We start from the raw sequence: 10034 nt of genomic DNA, 5'->3' as shown, positions 1-10034 counted from the left end.
CACAACAACAGAACTTGGGAAGGAAAGGAGAATTTCAGATATGTTGTGCTGTGGTGAGAATCAAGCAGCCTGGCAGGCGTACTGTATCTACAAAGATGATGTTTCCTGAGTTAGGTCCAAACCTTCCCATCTTTTAGCTGGACCAATGGGACTATATCAATTCAAAAAATAAAATATCAATTTGTTTATAATAACTCTCAAATACTATATAAACACTGACTCTAAGGTTAGAAATGATAATCATGGCCTGCATAGAACCATTTTCCTTGACAAGCCTTTTGTGTCTAGTCAGTCAGTGCTGGTCACTCCTTGCATATTGTGAAAGGTGTGTTTCAAAGCACATTCCATAGTGGACATCACACTGTAGGAGTGAATTTTCTAGTGATTTTCCCCCTGGAAAAAGTTACCAGAACATGGCTGTGCAAAGCAGTAATACTGTAGACAGAGAGTGCCTTGAGAAGCCAGCGAGACTGATTTTAGGATGGAAATCATTGGGGGAAAAATGGTTTAATTTTGTCTGTGCATGCTGTCTGCTAAGTCACTTCAGTCCTGTCCCACTCTTTGTGACGCTATGGACTGTAGCCCACCAGGCTCCTCTGTCCATGGGATTCTCCAGGCAAGAATACTGGAGTGAGTTGACATGCCCTCCTCCAGGGGAATCTCCCTGACCTAGGGATAAAACCCTTGTCTCTTATGTCTCCTGCGTAGGCAGGCAGGTTCTTTACCACTAGCGCTACCACTGATTTTTTTTAAATTCCAAGTTTCTGTTTTCCGTGGCAGGGAGGGAAAAACCTAAATGCATAAAAAGAATGTGTTTGCATATATGCTGTGAAATAAAGGTTATTGGTAGCTTGCTCCTATCTCCTCACCTATCCCCAGAAGTCACACGGAGACAAGCTCTTGTTCTCCAGATTCAGTCATATTCCTGCCCATGACACACCAGACACACCTATGTCCCAAAATAGCCCTCACACTGTGAGGGAAGTAAGTCTTCATGGTAAGTTAGTCATTCCTCACTAGGACAATTTTGAGGTGTTTTCCTTACGTTCTGTCACAGATTCCAAAGACGATGACAATCAGCCTCCTGCTCAGTAACATGCTCTTCATGAGCTTTGCTGTCACCCTCTCAGGGGGCTCCTGAAGAGCTCCTCCCACTAAATTACCTACTTCCAAATTGCAGTTTCAGAGTCTGACTCTGAGCACATCCAAACGAATACACCACCAGAGGGTTAAGCATAGCCAATCATCTCACTCAATACTGAATATGTTGGTATTTCCAACATACTATTCTGGGGCAGTATAACTAATATTCAGAAAATCTGTTGAAAATTCTCTTTTTAAACCTCAATTGCTCAGACGAGAACCTGCTTGACACATACTCTCTGGTCTTCTTTGGCCCTGGGTAAAGTAAGGTCTGTCTAGTCAAGGCTATGGTTTTTCCAGTGGTCATGTATGGATGTGAGAGTTGGATTGTGAAGAAAGCTGAGCGCCGAAGAATTGATGCTTTTGAACTGTGGTGTTGGAGAAGACTCTTGAGAGTCCCTTGGACTGCAAGGAGATCCAACCAGTCCATCCTAAAGGAGATGAGTCCTGGGATTTCTTTGGAAGGACTGATGCTAAAGCTGAAACTTCAGTACTTTGGCCACCTCATGTGAAGAGTTGACTCATTGGAAAAGACTCTGATGCTGGGAGGGATTGGGGGCAGGATGAGAAGGGGATGACAGAGGATGAGATGGCTGGATGGCATCACCAACCTGATGGACATGAGTTTGAGTGAACTCCAGGAGTTGGTGATGGACAGGGAGGCCTGGCATGCTGCAATTCATGGGGTCACAAAGAGTCAGACACGACTGAGCAACTGGACTGAACTGAATTAAAAGTAAGGAGAAGATTCACCTAGAAAGGAAAGCTTTGTGTTCAGAGACAAGAACACACAGCAGTCCATTATCTCTTGTAAGTTCCATATCCTGCCTTTGTTTTCCTTTCTTTCAGTTGTTTCTCTAATTTCACCTTTCCATATTGACAGAAAAGGACAAGTGAGACATACAAGGAATGGGAATCTGAACAGAAAGACAAAGTCCAATGAGCAATGAAAATACAAATAACATACGATCACTAACAGTGAAGATGTGACATATAAAAGATACAGTTCGTAAGCATCCCTAATCCATGTAAGACAGAAGTCCAAGATGAGGGGCACTGGTTCAAGTGTAATAGAAACAGTACAGAACAAGAAGAAGGCAACCTGAGAATCAGGAGGACAAATTCCCTTAAATTCTGAGTCCACATCAGAGAATTTGTTTGACCTATATATTCCATTGCTATCCTATGTAGCTTTGAAGTTTGACATTAAAGAGATTTTGCTAAAATTTAAAATGTGAGTGTAGACCAGAAATTTAAAGAAGGCAGGAATTAAACCCTAAAAGGGGCATTTATCTCTTTGTGGCAGCTGAGTAAATTATTTCACATGATATCTGCTGCAACAGAATAACAGTATTAGCAACCAAAACTTGCCTCATCACCTGCCTTGCCAAGTATTTCAATTTTTCTTTCACTTTGAGGAAACTGGTTGGCAAAGAAGCAACAGAAAGTGCAACCATAAAATCTAAAACCTGAAACATTTTAAAACCTACAAAGAAAAATTTTCGATAACCCCCTAATAAACATTCAACTTTACAAAATTCTACTTTCCTGATATACTATGCTGAACACATCCTCATCACGGAGATAAAGTTGCACAGTGTCTGCTAATACTGTACTTGCAATAACATGCCCAGGTTGAGAAAACTGGGAAGAAGCCAAGGGGTTGTAGTAGTTACTGAACCATCTGTGCTGCCAAATAGTGTAAAATTCAGGTCTATTCACTTTACAGATGGCTGTTTCATTTCAGGAAAAGCAATTTCGTAATGGATAGTCTAGATCACCACTTTCACCTATTGGAAGCTTTAAAAAAAAAAAAAAAGTCTTAACAATGAAAGTACTGAAACAAGAATTATAAGGAATGCTTTTTAAAAAAATAAACAGTAAGGCACTCAATATTATTTCATATTTCCTCACATATCAAACATCCAATTAGAGAGCTCAGGATTTTTTTTTTACTTCAGAAGATGAGATGCAGTGATTTATAGGGCTTGGAAATAACCTGTGTATAGATGACTGGAAGAGTCATATCACATTTTGCATCCTTACAGATACCTGACCTTATTGCAGCTTCTCTAATAGCCTCTGTAAGGTATCTTGCAAAATCTTCAAGGGGGTTAAAGATGGGAATGGTAGACTTTCAATTTTTGTTCATATCAGATTTCTGATTTTAGCAGTCCTCTCACCCATGCAGAAAATCCTTCCTTAGTAACTTATACACTACCACAATTTCAAGAAATTGAAAATCTATTTTACTTCATCAAAATTTGAAATAAGCTAAGCTGTCACTGTCCTAGAATAGGTCTGTTACAATGCTAGGAGCCAGAACAGTCTAACAATCCAACATTCTCTGAAAAATATGATTATCTCATCTCCTAGTCAAAAATCTCATTTGTTCACCATTATCTCTAGAATAATCATAAAACTTTTTTAACATGCCTCTTGATATGCATCTTTCCTCTACTAGAATGGAAGTAACTTTTCACTATTCTATAGTACCCAGCTTAAGTAGCTCTTCCTACCATAATCCTAAACAGATTTAATATCCTTGCTATGGTGATCTCACCTTTGAGTCCCCTGTTTCTTCACTACCCTCATATCCAAATTATCTTTACTTTTCTAACTTTACAATATATCTGAACATATTCATCCATTTTTCTATGCCATCCTCCAAGTCACCATCATTTTTCACCAGGAGTACCCCAACATACTTCCTATTTTCTCCTATTGCTGTACTATAATCCATTTTCCACATATCAGTCAGTAAGCTCTGAAATACATAAATAAAATCAGCCCATTCTGCTGAGCATCACAGCAAGTGGCTTTCTACAGAAGTTAGCAATAATGACTTTTTGTGTTGGATAAAATTCTTGAGAATCCCTTGGACTGCAAGGAAATCCAACCAGTCCCATCCTAAAGGAAATTGGTCCTGAATATTCACTGGAGGGACTAATGTTGAAGCTGAAACTCCAATACTTTGGCCACCTGATGAGAAGAACAAGGAAAGGGACGAAAGAGGCTGAGATGGTTGGATGGTATCACCGACTGGATGGACATGAGTTTGAGTAAGAGCCGGGAGTTGGTGATGGACAGGGAGGGCTGGCATGCTACAGTCCATGGGGTCACAAAGAGTCAAACACAACTGAGCGACTGAACTGACTGACTGAATTTAGGAAAAAACTGACTCACTGTTGTGATCTATCACATGTGCATGTTACAGCTCTTGCCTCCCTCTCATGCATAAGTTCATATTTCCTACTTGCTCATTTTGTCTTGATCACATATCTCTATATTAAACATCTGAGTCCTATTCTGTAAGCATTCCTAAGCTCATTTTTCCCCATAATGACTTTCCCAAAATATACCTCTGAAATGTTATTTCCTCTAACCTTTGATTGGTTGGCTTCTTTATGCTATTGAGACTTCACTAATTCAGCCACTCAGTACTGCTCAGTCACCTGCCATACATCATTTCCATTGCTTTAGAATGCTTGATACTATGTGAAAAAACCATTCATTGACTAGTTACTCATAGTAACCTTGTTTTTGTTGCACTTAGCCTTAAACTCTAATCTTGGCATATAGATTAGCTTTGGCACATAGTAGTTTTCAGTAAATATTTGTTGAATAAATAATGATTTTGTAAATGAATGTTGTTTGTTTTAATGCTATACTACTAACCATAACAGATACTTGACAGAAGTATTTTGAAGGAAAATATCTGATTTTACTAGGTCAATTTATGTTTTTCCAAAGATTAAAGAGCCTACTTCCACTTCCATTTTGTATATATCAGATAATTAAATGTGTCTCTTTTATATGCCAATACACAGTATGAAAAAAATGTCAGAGGAGATGAACTACTGAGTGGACCATATCCATTGCAGAAGTTACACTTAACAAGACTATGTAACTAGTAAAGACATATATATATATATATATATATGAGCAAAAGCATACCAATCTATTGAAAAAGAGAATTTAGAAATACTGTTTATAATAGAAATTATAAAATATTATTGAAATGAACAACTCTAAAAAGGACTAAATTATACAGAAGAATAGCTAATATTGTAGAGTCAGTTGACGAGCCAGGAGAGAAAGCCAAAGAAAAATTTTAGTAAAGATTAAATTTTGAGAACATAAAGTTCAGTATAATAGCATCTCTATTAAAGAAACTTACAAGGACATTATAGTAAATGCCAAGCTAAAGCATAACTCAGGAAAACTACAATAAATATAAAGGGAGGGAATAAAAAGAAATTTTTTAATTCTGAGGCTTGTATTTTAAATACAACACAATGAATGTGTGAGATGGGATAAGTCAAGAAATAGTTTGGAAATATCTGTCTTTTTTAAAGTTTCTCATGAAAAATTTATTTATGTATTGCATATTCAATTTTTTTGAATTTTTAATTTAAATTTATTTATTTTAATTGGAGGCTACTTACTTTACAATATTGTATTAGTTTTGCCATACATCAACATGAATCCGCCACGGGTGTACTTATTAAGAGGAACATATGACTCGGGTCAATAAATCTGGTAAGGGAATATTTGAAAAGTTTGTAAATGGACTCTGACAGTACAATGACTATTTTTCCTCCTTGTCAGAATATGTGAGACCAAGATTTTGACCCTTGATTTTAATCAGAAGAAGGCAAAGTTTGTGCACCATTTTCTTTTAAGACTGGCCACACATCATAACTGAAGGGAAAAAAAAATGCACAGTGTAAGCGAAGCTCATTAATCTAGTTCTGTATTTTAAAACCCCTTCTGGAACTCTTTCAGTAAACCAGCCTCCCTAATCTATTTAGAAGGAGACATCTAATGTGTTTCCTGTGTAGTGGGACTCTGCCACTTTGAAGATTTAATGGCATTAGACCAAGAGGAGAAGGGGAGTAGAGACTGTCATCAGCCACTGTCTTTGCTCCAGAGAAAATTTGCAATACAGTATCAGGACACCTGTCCTTACCCAAAACAGTCATGAGATGTTCTCACTGGTGTATACTCCATAGGAAAAACCTCTCTGTTTCTATTCCAGTACCAAGCAAGTCAGTCCAAGAGATAAAGACTTGGGTCAGCAGCAGGTGAAGGTACTCAATTAAAGACTTCTTTACAAACTCAGGTTATAGACAAAGGCAAAAGTGCTGCTAACTGAGTAGATTCATTGCCATGTAGGCAGCAGCAAATGCAGTTTTTTCCCCAAAGGAAAGCATCCTCATTTTCTGTATTCAGAATTCACACATATTATGGAGGAAAAAGCACAGCAAATCAAAATTAGTACTCTCATATTAGACACTAAACATTAATATAAAAGTTACAGACACCTTCTGGGTTATCCTCTTACTATTTTTTCTGTGATTATATCATATACATGTTTTATTTACAAACATAGAAATATAAGAAACTTGTTAAAATTTATGTTTTATATAATAATAAATCAAAAAGTTGTATTTTTCTCAAAATTTTTCAGTTTAGAAATTTTTAAAAATTGAGATAAAATATACATCCCTTATAATACATTGCTTAGGTGCTTGGTTTGATGAGTTTTGATGATTACATCTAGCCATGTAATAACCATCAAAATAAGATATAGAACATTTATATCTCCTTTGAATGTTCCCTGATGATTTTCTCCACTCAATTCCAACCTTACTAGAAGTAACCACTTTCTTATTTTCAATACTAGTCTAATTATGCTTATACTTCAAAAAAATGAAATCATAGAATATTTATCATTTTATTAAATATAATACTTTTTGAGTCATATATGTTCTCAAGTTTGATAGAAGCTCATTTCTTTTTTTTTATTTTTGAATACTTCATTATATGAATATAATACTATCTGCTTATCTATTTTTCTTTTAGTGAATATTTCTGTTATCTTCAGAATATTGAAATTTTGTGAATAAGATGTATAAGTAGTTTATGACTATTTTTAGCATTTTTTAGACTATATTTAGTCATTTTCAGCATTATGTTTTTATATCTCTTACATAATTACCTAGGATTATCAATTTTGGTTGACTTTTTTTGTCTTTTGTTTTATATTTTTATGAATACCTAGTTGTTCCAGAATGATTTGTTAGAAGGATTTTTCCATTGATTTAACTTAGCACTTTTGTCAAAAATCACACTACAATATTGTGCTTGTCAAAGTTCTTTACTATAATTTATTGATATACTCTCCCATATTTATACCAATTACACATTGTTCTGTTTACTATAGGTTTAATATATGGGCTTCCCAGGTGGCTCAGTGGTAATAAGTCCACCTGCCAATGCAGGAGCTGCAGCAGATGCAAGTTCAATCCCCAGGTAAGGAAGATCCCTGGAGAAGGAAATGGCAACCCACTCCAGTATTCTTGCCTGAAAAACTCCATGGACAGAGGAGCCTGGGGGGCTACAGCACATAGGTCACAAAAAGTCAGACATGACTGAGTGACTGAGAAATCAGATGTCACAAAACCAGCTAATAGAACTGGTTAAATAACTTGATTCTTATTTATCTTAGTTTGTGCTGCTATAACAGGATACAATATACTTGTGACTAAAAAGCAAACATTAATTTCTCCACTTCTGGAGGCTAGAAGTCTGAGACCAGGGTCGCGGTATGGTCAAGTTCTTTGTGAGAGATTCTTGTTGGTTTACATGGCAGAGAGAGAGAGACATGTGGGGTCTCTTCTTCTTTTTATAAAAGCATTAAATCCATCGTGAGGGCCCAGACTCAAATACCTCCTGAAGGCCCCACCTCCAAATACCATCACATTGTGGGGAAGGGTTTTGACATGTGAACAGGGGGCCAGGGGACACCAACATTCAAGATTATTTGGGCTCCTCCAAACCACTAGACCATTCAGGTATGACCTAAATCAAATCCCTTATGATTATACAGTGGAAGTGAGAAATATATTTAAGGGCCTAGATCTGATGGATAGAGTGCCTGATGAACTATGGATGGAGGTTCATGACATTGTACAGGAGACAGGGATCAAGACCATCCCCAGGGAAAAGAAATACAAAAAAGCAAAATGGCTATCTGGGGAGGCCTTACAAATAGCTGTGAAAAGAAGAGAAGCGAAAAGCAAAGGAGAAAAGGAAAGATATAAGCATCTGAATGCAGAGATCCAAAGAATAACAAGAAGAGATAAGAAAGCCTTCCTCAGCGATCACTGCAAAGAAATAAAGGAAAACAACAGAATGGGAAAGCCTAGAGATCTCTTCAAGAAATTAGAGTACCAAGGGAACATTTCATGCAAAGATGGGCTCGATAAAGGACAGAAATGGTATGGACCTAACAGAAGCAGAAGATATTAAGAAGAGGTGGCAAGAATACACAGAAGAACTGTACAAAAAAGAGCTTCATGACCCAGATAATCTCGATGGTGAGATCACTCACCTGGAGCCAGACATCCTGGAATGTGAAGTCAAATGGGCCTTAGAAAGCATCACTATGAACAAAGCTAGTGGAGGTGATGGAATTCCAGTTGAGCTATTCCAAATCCTGAAAGATGATGCTGTGAAAGTGCTGCATTCAATATGCCAGCAAATTTGAAAAACTCAGCATGCCAGCAAATTTGGAAAACTCAGCAGTGGCCACAGGACTGGAAAAGGTCAGTTTTCATTCCAATCCCAAAGAAAGGCAATGTCAAAGAATGCTCAAACTACCGCACAACTGCACTCATCTCACATGCTAGTAAAGTAATGCTCAAAATTCTCCAAGCCAGGCTTCAGCAATACGTGAACCGTGAACTTCCAAATGTTCAAGCTGGTTTTACAAAAGGCAGAGGAACCAGAGATCAAATTGTCAACATCCGCTGGATCATGGAAAAAGCAAGAGAGTTCCAGAAAAACATCTATTTCTACTTTATTGACTATGCCAAAGCCTTTGACTGTGTGGATCACAATTGACTGTGGAAAATTCTGAAAGAGATGGGAATACCAGACCACCTGATCTGCGTCTTGAGAAATCTATATGCAGGTCAAGAAGCAACAGTTAGAACTGGACATGGAACAACAGACTGGTTCCAAATAGGAAAAGGACTACCTCGAGGCTGTATATTGTCACCCTGCTTATTTAACTTATATGCAGAGTACATCATGAGAAACGCTGGACTGGAAGAAACACAAACTGGAATCAAGATTACCGGGAGAAATATCAATAACCTCAGATATGCCCATGACATCACCCTTATGGGAGAAAGTGAAGAGGAACTAAAAAGCCTCTTGATGAAGGTGAAAGAGGAGAGTGAAAAAGTTGGCATAAAGCTCAACATTCAGAAAATGAAGATCATGGCGTCCGGTCCCATCACTTCATGGGAAATAGACAGGGAGAGAGTGGAAACAGTGTCAGACTTTATTTTTTGGGGACTCCAAAATCACTGCAGATGGTGACTGCAGCCATGAAATTAAAAGACACTTACCCCTCGGAAAGAAAGTTATGACCAACCTAGATAGCATATTGAAAAGCAGAGACATTACTTTGCCAACAAAGGTTCGTCTAGTCAAGGCTATAGTTTTTCCAGTGGTCATGTATGGATGTGAGGGTTGGACTGTGAAGAAGGCTGAGCACCAAAGAATTGATGCTTTTGAACTGTGGTGTTGGAGAAGACTCTTGAGAGTCCCCTGGACTGCAAGGAGATCCAACCAGTCCATGCTGAAGGAGATCAACCCTGGGATTTCTTTGGAAGGAATGATGCTAAAGCTGAAACTCCAGTATTTTGGCCACCTCATGCTAAGAATTCACTCTTTGGAAAAGACTCTGATGCTGGGAGGGATTGGGGGCAGGAGGAGAAGGGGACAACAGAGGATGAGATGGCTGGATGGCATCACTGACTCGATGGACGTGAGTCTGAGTGAACTCTGAGAGTTGGTGATGGACAGGGAGGCCT

Source organism: Bos javanicus, chromosome 7 (genome assembly GCF_032452875.1).
Source record: "Bos javanicus breed banteng chromosome 7, ARS-OSU_banteng_1.0, whole genome shotgun sequence".
In the NCBI taxonomy this organism is placed as follows: domain Eukaryota; kingdom Metazoa; phylum Chordata; class Mammalia; order Artiodactyla; family Bovidae; genus Bos; species Bos javanicus.
The sequence above is the reverse complement of the archived record's forward strand: the minus strand, read 5'-3'. Positions refer to the sequence as shown.